This window comes from Bombus flavifrons, chromosome 17 (genome assembly GCF_040668555.2).
Source record: "Bombus flavifrons isolate JBK064 chromosome 17, iyBomFlav1_principal, whole genome shotgun sequence".
Lineage (NCBI taxonomy): Eukaryota > Metazoa > Arthropoda > Insecta > Hymenoptera > Apidae > Bombus > Bombus flavifrons.
The window spans coordinates 1,737,514-1,754,767 of record NC_138458.1 but is presented as its reverse complement, the minus strand read 5'-3'; the positions used below and the strand labels follow the sequence as shown (position 1 = coordinate 1,754,767).

General features: G+C 44.5%; 1 long non-coding RNA gene across 1 annotated transcript in view; it reads right to left on the bottom strand.

The window, feature by feature from the left end:
* Window positions 1-2,142: 2,142 nt before the first annotated feature.
* The window catches only part of LOC138188608 (uncharacterized), an 87,624-nt gene continuing 72,512 nt past the window's right edge, over window positions 2,143-17,254 (bottom strand). The window contains exons 2-3 of the long non-coding RNA XR_011175571.1: window positions 2,455-2,527; window positions 2,143-2,331 (exon numbers count right to left, since the gene is read on the bottom strand). This is a non-coding gene — a long non-coding RNA (uncharacterized LOC138188608). The remainder of the gene's footprint in view (window positions 2,332-2,454; window positions 2,528-17,254) is intronic.

Below are 17,254 nucleotides of genomic sequence, written 5' to 3'. Positions count from 1 at the left end.
AGGCGTCGACGCACTCTGGACATCGTCAACGCGTTCAACTCCATACCGTGGGACAAGATAGTGGCAGACCTGGAACACTTCGAGGTGCCCGCTTCCTTGTTCGACTGATCCGCGCCTACCTCGATGACAGGTGGGTAGGGTGCGCCAGCAAGGAAGGGGGTACGGCGACCCGTTGAGCGCGGCGTTCCGCAGAGCTCGGTGCTTGGACCGATCATGTACTTCGGCTGTCCTCCCAAGTTGGGAGGCATGGAGCAGCCGCCGCGGTCTCCTGCTGACCTACGGGTTAACTCAGATGCTTGCGGGACACGGCTTGTTCGGCGAGTACCTAACGAAGGTCGGACGCGAGGCGGCGAACATCTGTCACCACTGCGGGGAGGGCAGTGGCACGGCGCAACACAAGTTGGAGTTTTGTCCGGAATGGGAGCTGCCGTGCTACACCTTGTGTCTCGTCATAGGCGAGAGATTGGCCCCCTCGGCGATCGTAGAGGCGAAGCTGAGCGGGCCGCAGGAACACGAGGCTGTCCGTGCCTTCTGCGGGCAAGTTATGCTCGTAATTAGTTAGGAAATTTTAGGGTAGGCTCATTTTCAGGAGGCACGAGGAGTGCACCGGCAGTAATTCGCAAGAGATGCCAGAGCATTCCGATCACTCGCGCTGGCAGTCCATTGTGGAATTTTAGTCGGTAAGAGTCCAACGCTACTCTGCTGATACTGCAGCATGAGGATTTCTCCGTGTACAAAAAAAGAGGTTCAGTTCGGCTCGAGACTCTGTTACGTGCGGACGTATTTGCCGCGAGTTCACGCTCGAGAGCATAAGACTAGCTATTATAGTAGACGGTTTTGGGTAAATGTGTGTGAAAACGTGTGTGGAATTAAATAAAAGTAAATATTGGAAATGTCAATCAGTTAGCGAGTGCGATTCTGCTCATAAGTTGTATAGGGAAGCGAAATAAGTGGCGTAATATTCGAGTTGCTAATTGAATTGAGAGAAAGCAGTAATAATCAGGGTGTCATTGGTATGTACAATGATTTTGGTATATTGTTGACTAAGAATAATATAAGGGGTGTAACGGAATCGAGAAGTCGTGGCATTAATTGTAAGGCGTAGCATGACTAAAAATCGATAAAATGTTTGAATGTATTGTTTGAGTGAGTAATAGTGGATTCTAGAGTAAAGTTAGGTGAATTTAAATTAATATTAAGTTAAGTTTAATTTTGATTGAATTAAAAGGAAATTAAAATCAGAATAATCTAAAATAGGAATTGAAAGTGTAGTATCAGGAATATATATGTCGGAGATGAAAGGATATCGGGACCTTTTTTTAGAATGTTCGGAAAACCCCAGTACCCCAATCCAGATGTTTACGACAACAACATTGAAACAATAAACGAAGAAATAGTTATGCGGGGACTTAAGGTTTATGAGGATGTGTTTGGCCTCGAGGTGACATAATGAGTCACGGAACGTACCCTCGGTCACGGGAGGGACGTGTAATAACGGAAGTAGGAAATAGTTGTGCAGCACTCCTCAAAAACATAGATCGACCCAAGGAGTGGGAGAAGGACTAAATAAGGGCAGTTTCATTTGGATTACGAGTTAGTTAGTTAGTTAGTCGTTGGGCGAATTTCTGATTGAGTTATCGAGAGAGTTATCCGAATCTGCTATATCTAGATAACTCAATAGTTAACTCGCAACTCTCGTCACAACGGATCCACGCAGACCACACTCTCACGACAACGCTAGCAACAGTATCCCGACAACGCAACTCGCACTCTCTGACTCCTCGATTCACACTCTCTGGCTTTTCCACCGACACTGACTGTTCTAGCATCCCTTTGTCTTTTCTTAGGCCCACCACGCACGTGTTCCGCAAACACTCGTGGCCAGGGTTACGTAGGCCTTTTCTACGAAACTATTCAATTAAAGGACCGACGACACATTGATGGACCCGACGACGCTTCGACTCTCGCGACATTGTTTATGGTTTACTTGATATCTTTTAGGCCTTTCCGTCCACGATACTACAGAGGTAATGCGCACCAACAGTTCGGTAACAATACAAAGGAATAACTATGAGCCGTATGTCATGGTGTATGTCGGTCCTAAGACAAAAGGATAGTGTAGATAAATAGAGTCAAGGGGTATTTTACAAATAAATAATTTATTTAATATTATTCATAAAATATGTATACAAGCTGAATATTTGTATAATATTGGCGATAGTTAGTGCGAAGTTAAATAGTGATAGATTCTAGTTTAGTAAATGTTAAATTGGTCTACGGCAGTGAGGAAGGCGAATTTTGATGGTCCTGGTTGGGAACGGTGGTCTGGACCTAAAGTAAAATAAAGACAGTAATTGCTATTATTTGAAAAGAACTTGTAGTTATGGTACAGTAAAATTATGTTGACAATGTTTAAACACAAGGTAGAAATTAGATAATAAATTTGTTACATACTTGAATAGATTTGCTCGCCAATTTTAGGAAAGGCCAGTAATCTAGGTGTAGATAAGTCACTGGATATGTCGCCCTATAACAGAAAATTTAACGTATTAAATTAACTATAGTATCGGTAGCAAGTACTTATCGCTACAATTATAAGTATATAAGAAGTTAATTAAACAATAAATTAAGCATATCGTTTGCTAAGTAGTTGAGAAAGGAGGTAAAGTCGTGAACAAGGGGTTATTTTTTATAAATAATAATAGGATAAGCTGAATAGAAACAGAATGACTTATCGGTTATTTGGTGTATTTTGTATTATAAATTGAAAACAGCAAAAGAAATATTGATGAACTGAGCAACTATGTCTTATTAGCAAGGAATGTCAAGCGGAAAATATAATGTTTGAATGGGCTGCTGTGCCAACCCCCCAAAAAATTAAATATAATTGCATTTAATAAATGATCGCGCGTTGGCGAGTAGTATTTATTAGATAGATGGCTAGAAATAGTCAAATAATTGGAATTAAGATTTAAATAACAGACGAAATAGCATTTAATTAAGAAAACACGAACTAAGAATATGGTAGACACTGTATAGATTGCTCGAGCCTTGCAAGGATGAAGTTCTGATTATTTATTGGACAGGTATTCTGCTTTTATAGAAATAATTAACTAGATTTGTAGAGGACAGGTATATATGGATGTTTGATCGTGTGATTTATTGGAGGTTGTCGTTTGTTTTCGTGACAAGTATTCTCATCTTTAGTAACGGGTGCTTTTCTTAGCGCAAATTTATCGCCATATAGTACCCGGGCACCCCTAGGGTCATAGGGGTTGGGATTACGCCCAACGAGCGCACAAGGCAGCCAGTACCTTGCTACCTGGATTAGCTAAGCCTGGCAGGGGCTGTCGCTCGTCTCAGGTCGAACGGGGCACTTTCTAAGCCCTACCGTCTCTCCAGGACGTTTCCGGAGCAGGTGGGACGCTGCTCGCCCGCCAAAGGCCATTCGGGGGAGCCAAGTGCCCCTTAAATCGGCCCTCTTGTCAGTATTTTGGCCATCAACTACTGCCACCACGAGTCCAAACCCATAATTGGCGAGCTGAGGGCTCCCTCCCGGCTTTTACTCGACCCCCGTGGTACCAGCTTTAGTCATTGGCAGGACTATTGCGTGGATGTACGACCACGTCACTGCCGGTCGGCGACCTGCTAACCGTGCTCGGTAGTTCCAGATGGGACTCACGTAAGTGGGGGCCTCAAGGTATTTTTGTACCCGCGAATTTATCCCGACGGTTCCATCCTTGGCATCATTATTGTGGGTACGCTACTACCCAAGACCACGTAGAGAGAGTGTAACCGTACTTAAACGCCTTACACTCCCGGCGAACTCCCCTGCGGTGTACATGGAGGAATCACGTAAGTAGGACGCTTGTCCCGACGGTCCTCCCTGGTTTCGCGAACGTGGGTTTGCCAGCCCCCATAGACTCACATAAGCAAGTCCCCCCTGCGGGATGTTGTCGTGACCGTCGAATTTATTTAAAACAATAAATTAATGATCAGAATATATTCGTTGAGTCGTTAGTACAAAGTATAAGTCACAAAATAAAATCGCAGATAAATACTCGTTAAATTCTCGTCGCGTAACTCGGTAGATAACTCGTGATAACACTTGGATCGCTCGCTGGTACAGAAGGATGCTCGTAGATACTCGAAGATACTTCCCTCTTTCTGGTTGCGTCGGTTTATTTATACTGGTCGGGGGAGAGTCGGAAAATTCAAATTCGTCTTATATTCGACGGTTGCATGTAGCGGCGACGTTGTTTTGCCCGGAGTTTATTTGTCATTACTTTTCATGCGTCAAGGCTATGTCAATGTCCCGAGGCCAAACAACAACATGAGCCGCTGTCGATTTGCATCGTCCTTTGACTCCTGTGCCGCTGCAGATATTTATATCTAGGTTGATGAATGTGATAGTAAATGAAGTGGGTGAACACTTTATACACTTAGGGAGTTGTATAGCAGGGTTATGACCTAACGAACGGCGGTCCGTGTAGCCATGAACGATTAACGTTGACGCCGGTGTCACGTAAACTTGAGGGTTGGATAATGAAATAAGATAGCCGAGTCGTAACACAACTATTAATTTTGTTTTAGTTAAACTTTATTACGAATTCAGCAATCACAATGGAATACACGCTGAATTAACATAAATCACGATTCACTCCAACCACGTTATCTAAAACCTAGTTACACTGATACGTTAAGTACGCGACTGTTATAAGGATAGAGACTGGTAAAGATATGTTCACTATTCTAAGGATACAGAATAAATGAAGTTTTACTGGCGATACTGTGTCTGAGGAAAGCTAGGGGTGGGTGTGTCTAAGGATACGGGACTATCGGATTTGTTGATGATAATTTTGGTTAAGGAAGTGAGGGCAGTAGACACCGTCTCCGATTGGATAAGAAGACGGTTGGTGGACCAGGAAGGGTTTTGGCCGCCCTCGTGAGAAAGTTGCTAACGGAACATACCAGACGTGAGGAAAACCAACTTTCCATGTTAACTCGTAGTAAACAATAAACGTAAAAGGACACCTAAGACAAGACATACTCGCTTGGTCTGAAGGACCTTAATTATGAAAATTCCAAGACCCCTGGTAGGTACTTAAGACTATTGAGGGTACGCGCCAAGGATTTGCAGACATCTGGGTGCCATCCTGCCCGCGATGTGTGGCCTGGTCTCTGATGTGAATTGACGTTACATAACTCCCTCCTTAGATTGATTTTGGTCCTCCAAAATCTTAGTGTTTCTTCAAGATTGTTTTATGGACGCTAATTGGTTAAAAGTGTACTTTTCTTCTTTGTCTTGATTCTTCATGGAAAAAAAAATTTTTATCGGGTTCTTGAAAAAATTCATCGCGCACATACACGCATACATACACATACAAATTCCGTTCTCTCTGGTATGTACAACTAGAGAATACATAACACAGCTACTTATATGCGTACAAGTAACCGATTTTACAGGAAATGTACAGGAGGTGAACGGTGATATTTCACGCTTACGTTCCTTTTAGGGCTTAGGTGTACATAACGCCTGGTTCTATACTCGTTGAAAGGTGTCTTTTCAATTCATTACTGAATTGATATACTTTAGATAGAATAAGAAACTCAATCTACAAAAGTATTAGAGAAACTGTTATCATTACAAAATTATAAACAAATTTATAAGAGTTGAAACATACACGTAGAAATTAATAGAAACCTGTAGTAAATAAAAAAAGAAATCGTACGTTCTGTTTTCTTTTTTTCTATCAACGTGAAATTTGTGCGTTTGCATGAAAATACTTAGTAGCAAACGAAAACAGATTCATTGCTTTAGATCGAAAAATCTATTAGCAAAAATCGACAACCTTCCATCGGGCAAAATACAAAACTTCTTACGTCTTGAGAATGATTTACATCTTGAGGTTGTTTTTACTAAGCGCAGGCGTAAAATACATTTGGTCGTAAAACTGTACGCTTCATGCTCAGTTATAATTGAAGTCGATATGGAAACCAATAAAGAAACAACTCAACAAGATGAAAGCTGGAAGGTGGCGAGTTACAATAAAGGACGAAAAGTAACAGGAAATCTAGATTCAGAAAAGCAGCGATGGCTGCAAGAATTACCATTAAGAAACTCCTTCAGCTCGCTAACAGAAGAAATAGACGATGACCCAACAAGCAAAACCACGACTCAACCAACACACATTACAAAACCACCACCAATATTTGTTGAGGCCCAGATAATAGACCCGCTTATTGATCGACTAAACAATATAGTTGGGAAGGATAATTACACAATAAAACAAACAAAATTAGAACAAGTAAAAATTCAAACAAACTCCCCAGAAAATTATAGGAAAGTGATAAAAGAATTAAAGGAAAAAAATGCTATATACCACACGTACCAGCTCAAAACGGAAAGGAGCTACAAAATAGTTATAAGAGGATTACACCCAAAAATTAACACAGAAAAATTAAGTGCCGAATTAGCAAAAATTGGGCATAAAACAAGAACAATTAACAATATGACAAGATGCGATACAAAGCAACCATTACCATTATTCTTAATTGAACTAGAACCCAGAACCAATAATAAGGAAATTTGTGAAATCAAAAAAATTCTAAACACAATAGTAACAGTGGGACAACCACGCTACAAAAGAAGATATACTACAATGTATGCGGTGCCAACAATACGGTCACACAAAAAATTATTGTAACAGAAGCCCGGCATGTGTTAAATGTGCAAAAAATCATTTAACAACACACTGCCCATACACAGGAAAAATAGAAGAAGCTAGATGTTATAATTGTAAAGGAAACCACTCAGCCAGCTATAAAGGATGTGAAATCAGGAAACAATTACAACGTAAACTGTTTCCACCACTTCGCAATAGATCAATCAATAACTACTAACCCCAACAAAGTATAACGGATAATGAAACAACATTGAAAGCACAATTTGAACCAAAAGCTATAAACAGAAACATAGATCCCCAAGGTAACCAAAGCAATGTAACCGACTCTGGTTTGTCCTGGAGAAATTAGTTATGGTGGCTGAAATAAGAACACGTGATCGTTGAGTTGGATTTGGTCATTTGTAATTTTGTATTGATAATTTTCTAGCATTGATAACCCTATGATTTCGTCTTCAATTAGTGGCATGTCGTCAGGTACTAAGTAGAATTTGTTTCTTTTGTCACAGATTCTAAGATAAACGTATTCCTCGTATTGTCTCGTATTTGCCATTGCCCATTGTTGAGCTATACAGAGGATTCGGAATAATAAATAATTTAATTTATTCACACACAACAGCTATACATATATATTACACTCTGAAGACCTCGATAACTATCTTATACGCACGCTTGTTGTCAACAGACTATTCTAGATTCTTCTAACAGGTACCAACAGTCTTTCGTCGCAACTAAGACCTGAACGTCCTCTGACGCTTACACACACATTCACATGTACAGTGTAAATGTATCATCTACCTAACACCCATAAAGAATGTTTTCTTGTCGTCTTTTAATAGAGTGGAAATGATTTTTGAGCGTTTGACTATGTTTATGCCGCCACCAGTGTCTACTAAATATCGCCTTAGTCCATGTTTTGATCCGATGGTAATTGTGAGGAGTTTTCCAGTGATGGTGTTAATTCGTATTGTTGATTCTCTTCTATTTCTTCCTCGGGATTCATGTTCTCTTAGTTCGTCCTTAAAAGGTAATTTCTCGGAGACGGTAAGTTTCTTTGGCTGGCTGGTGGAAAATTTCGTTGTTGGGTACATGCGTTGGCTAAATGTCCCGTTTGATTACATTTGAAACATTTGGGCTGTGGTCGTTCCGTTATAGCTCTTCTTTCCGTAGGTGGATTTATTGGTTTTGGTCGTGCAGTGTTGCCGAGCGTGGTATTTCTTCTTGCATTGGGTGTTCCTTGAAATTGGGCGTTGGCTCTCGCAATTGGTTGATTCATTGTTCTTCCTCTTACTATGTTTTTGTTGCGTTCGATTTCCCTTATAAGTAACTCTGCCTCGAAAGCTGTATCTTGTGCTTCTTAGAGATTCTTCGGTCTTGTAGATGATGTGCGTGTTTCTATTTCGGGTTTCAAATTTACGGTAAAGATTTTGGTGGCTCGTTCCTTTTCAAGATCTATAGCAACTGCTCGACATATTGAATCGCGAATTTCGTGTTGGAGTGCGTATGTCAGTTCGTTGAGGTTGTGTCGGAACCTCTTTACATAACTGTGTACTGATCCGTTAAAATTTTGTCGCGTACGTTGCAGTTTATCACGAGCTCCATTAGATGTAATACTCACGGATACAAATTTTTTAGGTTTTCAAACGGGTCTTCATAATTTTCGATTTCAATGTGGCGGATACTGCGTTCTGTTTCTCCGATGATTCTTTGTGCTAAAATTAGGTGTAATAATGTGCGTTTTTCTCGACATTCGGCTCGAGCTTCTTTTACCCGTTTAATAAAGCCTTCTACTCCTATATCGTCTTGTCCATTGACAATTGTCCATTGATCAAGTATCATGGAACATCTCGGCCCAGGAGCTGTTATACATCTCGTCGATTTCACAACGGCAAGTGAAATTCGCATGTAGATGCGTTGTGGAGGCGTGAAGGAGGTCTATGGTTGATTGGGGGACAGGGCTCCCCCCGCTAACCCATCCGTATCGCGCCTTCTTGATGATGCTTGGTGGTTGGACCGGCGTGGTCCAATTATCCGCAAAAGGCATAATCAGAGACTTGTCCGATGCAGTGATCTGTGGGCTCAGTGGACAAGTGTTGGGATCCGAAGGAGTGTTCTGAAAACTATCGATATCAGTTAAGTAATTAGTTACGGTGGCAATGACGTAGATATTATGTCGATTCGGGTCACTCGCAGATGTGGCCCCTCTCGGCCATGGAGAGGGAGGAATCTTCACGTAATGTCCCGGAGAATGAATGAGAATGTCCGATACGATGTTTATGTCAGGTGTTACGTGTTACGTGATGCAAGGCAGGTTATTAACCGTCGAAGTGTTGATCGAGGAACACCTTTTCCTAGATAATTCTATCATCGTGGATTTCGGAGAGTCTGTCGTAGGTTTCGATTCTAGATTGGCTTCGGTGTCCTTGACGGGATTTAACCCGTTACTCTCTTCGTTTTGAATTACAGTTACAGGACATCGCCCATACTGTAACGAATTCGGAAAGATTAACTGGGCAAAGTAATGCGCCGGAGGACTTATAGTCTGCGTCCGTAAAGCAATACGCCGGTGGACTTAGCTTCTGCGATCGTAAAGCAATTCGCCGCCGAACTTGGAGTCCGTAAGCAGCGGGTCGACGCGAGTGCGGGTAAAATTTGAACGCCGCCAATAGTGTCGCGAGCGAAAAACGTTACCGCGCCGAACCGTGTACCAAGTAACCCAGAAATGTCGTCACGGTGATAGACACCACCAGCCACGAAGGCGCGAGTAGTCCTGCCATCTCTGAGGACGAAAAAGCCGGAGGGCTCAACGCCGAAAAAACAGAGCCCAAAAATAAAAAAGAGAAAAAGGATTGAGGAAGAAGAGAAGGAAACAAAATAGGAATCCCGGCCAGCGCCTGATATAATCAGACCGATACCTGACATAAGCAAGCAGGGGGCATAGAGAGAAATGTCCTAGCGTTCTGTCTTGACCCGAGCAAGAAGGTAAACAAGGATCTGGCTGCAACAATTTTGCGACATTTCAAAGACATGCGGGGAATCGTGGAGGAGCTCCTGTTCCATAATAGTTACCTGACCGGGAGGCTGGAGTAAAGCACCGGATCAGCTCTGAACAAGAACACGGAAATCTTAAGCGCCGTAAATAAGTCGCTACAAGTCAGCAAGCGACTCGAAACAGCGGTTAAGAAAACCGCGAAGGCTGAACCAAAGCAGCCCTCGTACGCGGAGAAAGTAAAGATGACCAGCAGCAAGGTCGGGCAGATAGCAGTTAAACCACCGAAGAACGTGGTAATTATCCGCCCAGAACAGGAAGACAGTGAAATTAAGACGAGTGAGGAAGCGCGGGAAGCGGCGATTACGCTTGTGAATCCCCGAAAGAAGGAAATACAGGTTACTGCAGTAAGGAAAATCGGTGGTAACGGACTAGTCGTGGAAACGACGAAGCCGGAAGGCCTGAAAGCGTTCACCGAGAGCGCGATACTAAAAGAGGCTGGCCTAAAAACAAGCACACCACAGAGAAGGCTGCCCCGGATGATTCTGTATGACGCCCCGAGGGAAATCCCAGAAAAGGAGATATTGGCCTGCATGAAGATGCAAAACCAGAACAGACTCAAAGAAGAGGACGTTGCGGCCATCAAATTCTGCTTCAGGACGGGCCGCAAGGACTCCGGGGAGACCAAATGGGTAATGGAAGTACCCCGTCAGGTAATAGAAAAACTTTTAAAGGGGAAACCTATGGGCACGTGGCAAAATATTGCCTCGTTAATTATGAAATCTGCGCGCACTGCACAGAAAGTAGGCACAGCACGAGAGCGTGCACAAGCAAAGACAAAAATGCCAGCTGCGTAAACTGCAGGAAGGCAGGGAAGAAAGGTGATAATACGGCCTCCAACGTAAACAGCCTAATGTACGAAAAGGCGTTGGAAGCGACAGTTACGAGAACAAACTATGAGTAACGGAACAAATGAAAACAGAAGAGGACATGGGAGAAAAAGGGTAATAAGGATCCTGCAGCATAACATACAGCGATACAAAAACGTTCCCTACAAAATCAGGACGCAGATGGGAGCTGATGGCGACGAAATCTTGCTGATGCAAGAGCTATACATCATCGACGGAAAGATACCTGAACTCGGAACAGGAGTCGCGATCGCCTGTCGAGGATCGAAATACGACCCGACAATATCAACAACCGGCAACGAATCAGAACATATAACGCCACTCGAAGTCGCCGGACTCTGCACAACGCACTGCGTATGTGTGGAGATAAGCGACGGAGAAACGGAACTTTACGTGGTAAGCCACTACTTTCCACCGACTGAAAACATCGGAGTCGGCATCGAACAACTGGACAAAGTACTGAGGAGTCTCAGAGGCAAGAAAACCATCATTGGCCTAGACTCAAATGAAAATCATCGTTGTGATGCAATAAGAGCATTGACGACAGAGGAGAAGCTCTAGTGGCCGTTATAGCACAATACGGCCTCCACGTCCTTAAGCAACTAGGGTAGGCTCATACATTCGAGACAACTCGAGGGCGATCGAACATAGACGTAACCTTGGCGAGTCCAGAGGCAATACAGTTCGTGAAAGAATGGAGAATTCACGAGGACGGAACCTCCAGTGACCACAGGATACTGGAGATGCGCCTGGGTTTCGAGGAAAGAAGTACCACGCCGCAGCTTCAGGAAAAAAGGTGCAATACAAAAATTGCCAATTGAGAGGTGTTCCAAAGAATTGTCACGGAGGAGAAAGAAGCACTCCGAGAGACAATCCTCCAGCAGGCTGAGGACGTCGAACGAATGGCCGAACAAATGCAGGCAGCCCTGATAAGAGCCTGCGATGCGGCCATCCCAAAGAAGAAATGGCACTATAGGTCAGTACCATGGTGGACGCTCGAGCTCACACGAGCAAAGAGGAACACTTACCGGGTAAGAAGAAGATACCAGGGGGCTAAGGACCCCGTAACGAGGGAAGAAGAGAAGCTGCGGTATAGGAAAACTAGGAGAAAGGATGTATACCCCCACTTCCGTCAGTTCAGAAGGAGTGTTCTACAGCCAAAGGAGCAGCAGGGGAAGGAGAATCCTACGAGAGATGGGGGGTACATCGCAACAGGGACGGCCTTCAGAGAGAAGATCAACACAACCGGATGAGCAGACAAGCTGGCTCGACGGGCACCCAAGCAGAACAGAGAAGAAGAAGATCTACAACACCGGACAACAGAGAGAACAGCAACAACAACAATAACGACGAAGACGACAACAACTAACAGAAGAAACACTACGAAGAAAACTCGGAACAACAAACAACATAGGACTCAAGATAGGACTACAGATATGAAAGAACCAGAAGCAACAGACAAAGAAAAGAAAAATACGGAAAAAAAAATAAGATAAGTACGAGTCGGAGAGGAAACCTGCGACCGTCACCGCAGGCGGTACCCATACAAATGAGAGCTGAGACGGTGCAGGGACAATCGGCTGGAAAGCCAACCTGCTGGGACCGAGTTGTACGCTGGCAGCTCCGCCTCCTCGTGGCCCCCGCTGGTAACAGCGCGGCGCGATGCGTGCATCCCGCGGCGCCGGCTAAGCGAGCTGTCGCCCGAAAGGGCAGGTACAACTTGTTCAATGACCCGAAAGGAGTGGTCCGGGTTTTCCAAGTCGCGCGCCGACCATCTATGCGCGCCGTCTCCGGAGCAAGGAGCGTTTGAAAATAGACGAGAACGAACGCGAGCATCTATGTGCGAATCCAGTACGAGTTTTATAATCCAGGAATGGCGCAATCGGCCAAAAGGTCGAGCACACACTACTAGTCTGCTTCGTGGAGCGGCGCTGTGTCACATTAACCTGTCGACACGACTACAATTTTTCAACTTTGACCTCAATTAATAGCAAAATTACGAAAGCTATACGATTCCTGTTGGGTTCAATAAATTCCGTGGATTTCAACTAACACATTGATATACAATAGTTTGTCAATATCAATTGGTACATATCTATGAATGTTAAGTAAAGCTGACGGTACCAGCTTTGGCCCTAATTTTGCACTCTTTTCGATTTTTCTCAAACAGTAGAGGTCTGACGCGAATTCTGACCATTGCACGCAATTCTATGAACTTTTTTTCTATAAGAAACGTTCATAGCGGGAATCAAAAATGTTGGAATACAACGATATCAATCGCATGCAGATAAGGTGGTTGATCGTATGGACTCTTCCCTTCGTTGTCCAACGCTATCCCCACTAGTGCGCGTTCGTGAGATGTACCATGGCGGTTAGCACGTGCATGTTCTTTCGAGAATTCGGCAGAAGAAGCGTAAGGATATGGATGGAACATTCTCGATGGACACGTCGAGAAGCTACTAGAAGGTTCTGTAGCACATGTGACGCCACACAGACACCCACACAGGTCACACTCATTACTGCATACAGAGTGGGGTTCTAAACCTTTTCAAGGGCCATGGGTCACTAAGCAAGCCAGTCTGTGAATAACCAGCCGACTGTCTACATTCCACAACACTTACTTATATTCACTGTAATAATTGCTTAATAAACATCACATTATATTATTTCAACACAAACATTGTGTCTTCCACAGATTATTAATCTTAATTCCAAGATTAAATTTTAACAAAAAAAATTTTCAATTCCTTACAGGAAAAAAGAATAGTCATGAATGTCCATCGGAGAACAGAGGCGCGCGTAAGGAAAGTGGACTGACAAAAGGCCAGTATGTATGCTAGCTACTTCCAAAAAGTATAGGTGTGTTATTGTTCAGGGGAAAAATAGTAAGCCAGACACTATTTTGTTTATAATGATGCTAAAAAGGGGGTTGAGCTATTCGATCAGATGTCATCCTATTATAGTTGTCTACGCAGAACTATAAAATGGTATAATAAAATTGTAATGGAATTAATATGTGGGGCTAGCCTCGTAAATTCGTGGTATATACACAGAAAATGGTGTACTAAAAGTATTAAAATTTTAAAATTTCGCGAAGAAATGTCAAGTGAAAATGAAGTACTGCCCAAAAAACTATCACATTTTCTGCAATCGTACCAAGGGCCCGCGAGCAAAACGAAACGGCGGTGTAAAGAAAGTTGTAAACGCATTTCTAGAATAAAAGGTAGAGAGTATGCCCCGAAAAGAACCAAAATGGTAACAACATATTGTGATCGTTGTAAGGGCCAGTCGGCACTCAGCCTAACTTGTTTTAAAAAATTGCATGAAGAAAGGAAGTTATGTAGTTATGTTAAGTTTATAACATTGAACTGTTCTGTTTTTACTATTGTATGTCTGCTTATTATGTTGAGATAAAATAATATAAACCTATTTTGTACTACCTATTATGTGAAATACGTGTGTGAACCATCGTCGCCGCTCGGGACAGACACGTGTGACCTGCCAATGGGGAACGCCGCCCCACGGGACAGACACGCGTATCACGCCGGCATCAACGTGTCAAACTGCAAGGGGGATGCACTCGCACAATCACTTATGAAATTACTTAAATCACTTAAAAAATTATATTATTAAAATAAATAATCACGACGTAACGGTTTCCACAGACCGACTAAAACCAGCGTTTATAGTTCCGGATGACCTAGAGGAAAAAACAGCCAACAGGATGGAATACCCGGAGAAGTTAACGTGTCCACGAAAAGTTCCCCGCCAATGGAGGAGAGTAGGAAAGGAAGTGGCCAGTGGGGAAGCAAGATGCCTGCCGATCGAAGCAATAAGAGGAAAACTACGTCACCGCCCGATGATAGGAAATCGGACCGAAAGAAAAGCGCGAAGAGGGGAAAGTCTCCTACGCGGAGGTATGTAGGAAGGGAGAAACGGGCGACGAGGACCCTAGGTCAGAGAAATTAGCGACTCTAGAGGGGAGTGTACATAACAGGCGAGTAGGAGAGATAGGACGCTTGAGAGAAAAAGGAGCAGCAACGAGGAAAGGAGGCCGACTAACAAAGGTCGGACGAATAAGATGATAAGAACGCCAAATGGACCGGAGGCCCTGTTGGTGAAAGTCCGGGAAGGAGAAAAATGGCTCCAGATCAACAGGGAGCTTATTTAATTTAGCTAATTTATTGGGAGCTCGGGCAAGCGTAGCAGGAAGTCAGGAGAATACCTTGCAGAGTATTATAGAATAAACCTGTGACGGTTTAGTCCGCTTAAACCGAACAAGAAGCTACAGAGAAGTCTGATTGTAAGTGGAAAAAAAGAAGCGGAGGCTGGCGTTGAATTGGAAGGTAGTGACATAACGTTCGGCGTCTGGGATAACGATCAGAGCACGCCAATTGCAACGAGAAATGCTAAAGGAGGAAAGTATTTGGTGAGGAGAACGGTCGATAAGACGCGTAAGACATATCTTATGACATTGCCATAGCAAGCCGTTGCCTGCGAGTAGCGAGGTAGAGGCTAGTGCGAGGGAGGATAACCACGCTCAGAACTGTCATGTCGAGGGAGAGGAGATAATGCTTACGATTGGTGAGATAAGGGGATTCACGCAAGCCTTGTTGGGAGCGGTGCAGATGATGAATGCACTGGTTAAGAAGTTGAACCTCGATAAGGAGAAGAACAAGGGGATTAAGGAGATAGGTAACGCGATCAGGGCTATAGCGTTGTCGATGGACCAGTATATTGGTGAGACGAAAATAAGGAGGAGGACGAAGATGGAGCAAGCGAAACTCCAAGAGGTTAGACGGAATACAGGGAAGCAGGGGTAATACGCGCTGTAAACGAGAGCAGAGAGAATAAGTACGAAAGGGTAGCGGATGATTACTCCAAGAGAAAGATGGAGTCCCCCGGCGAAGGGAGGAAGGTGATAACCGCTAAGAGGCCCAGGAAAGGGGAACCTACATACTCTGATAACCAGGAACGGACTAGTGGGCATTTAGGAGGAAGAGTACTGTGGACGCGCTGCGCCGGGTAGGTGAATTGGCGGACAGCTCTAAGAGAAGAAAACGTGTGGCGGATCGGTATCAACAGGACGCTGGGAGGCCTGGAGAGATAGTGGCGGGCTTCCACTGATGTACAGGATGACGTAGGTGCTCATCGGGCACGGAGCGTTCGGGGAGCTCTTGCAAAGGACTCGGCGGGGGGTAACTAGCAAGTGCCATCACTGCGAGGAAGAGGAAGACACGCCACAGCACACGCTGGAGTTCTGTCCGGCGTGGAAGTGATGTACACTTAAACTATGCGAAAACGCTTCCACGCTTCCGCGTGCTCATGTCTGCCCGTATTGCCTGTTCTTCTCTTTGGCCGGCAAGGTGCGCAAGGACGTAAACGTTGGGTCTACCAAATACAATGATTACCCGACTTCGTCCCTTTACAACGTGCTCAGCGGTCCATCCAGCAAATCGAATAAGATTGGATGGCTTGCTGCGGCCGCTGCCGCTCACAACAAGGAGCAGCACGTCCTGAACGGTAACATAGACAGTGTGCTTGCGAAGGATTACACGCCGTTGGACCAGTTTTCGGCATACAAGATCGCATTTTGGGACGGTCAAGGAGTGAGTGTAAGCAGAATGTACTCGGAGGCGGATCTCATCAGGAAAGCAATTGAGACATCGCCAAGGACGTTCTTCACGGAAGGACCCACTTCGTATTCCAACGTGGTAACAAACGTGGGGACGATGTACCAGTTTGTAGCCCAGGCGGACGAGATGGAAGAGATGTTCGCAGGTCTACGTGACGGGGCCAGCAAGGAAGAGCTGGTGGAAGAGATAAGGTCGCAGTGGGGAATCGAGGAGAGCGTGGATGTAGAAGTCAAATCTATAAAAGCGGCACCATGCGGCACGAAAGAGGCGGTAGTGGTCCTTCCGGCGAGTGCAGTGCCTAGTGACGAGAGAGAGAGGAGGCTGAGAACTGGACTAACGATAGCTTCCGTTAGGCAGTTAACTAATGTTCAGCGTTGTTATAAGTGCCACATGTTGGGGCATGTGCCGGCAATCCGGATCAATGCGAAATCCTCGGTGTGTGGGGGGGGGGCTCTAGGACAGAACGTAGGAGAACATGCCTGCTGGACGTTATAACGAAAAATGAACTTATACCTATTAGGACGACGGGAAACTACTCCTTCCTGAGAAATGGAGGGACTAGTTTCCCGGATATACTTAGTGTTAATAGACGAATGAGGCTGAGTTGGAGGGGGAGTAGGGTCCTAGATTGGTACTCAGCCTCTGACCATTTTTATATTGAGCATAAGTTTAGGGATAATATTAAGCGGGTGGAGGGTGGCGCTTTTAAATACTTGACGAAAGAGATGGATGTAGAGGGATTTTTAAATAAATTTTTATGGAGTCTATAACGGAAATGGTTTTAAATTTAACGAGACGGCATGCGGCGAACGACTACAGAAGAGTCTGGAGCATACGTGTGCCGTGGACTTGAAGAGGAGATACCCGGCGAGTGCGAAGAGGAGTGCCAACTATTGGTGGAGCGATCAGCTCGCTACGTTAAGGAGCGAAACTCTAAGAGCTAGAAGAAGAGCCCAGCGAGTGGCGGCGGCCCGCAAGAATGATGCCGAAGGGGTTCTGCGCCACCTTAGATCAGGATCCATGGGACAGGCCGTATCG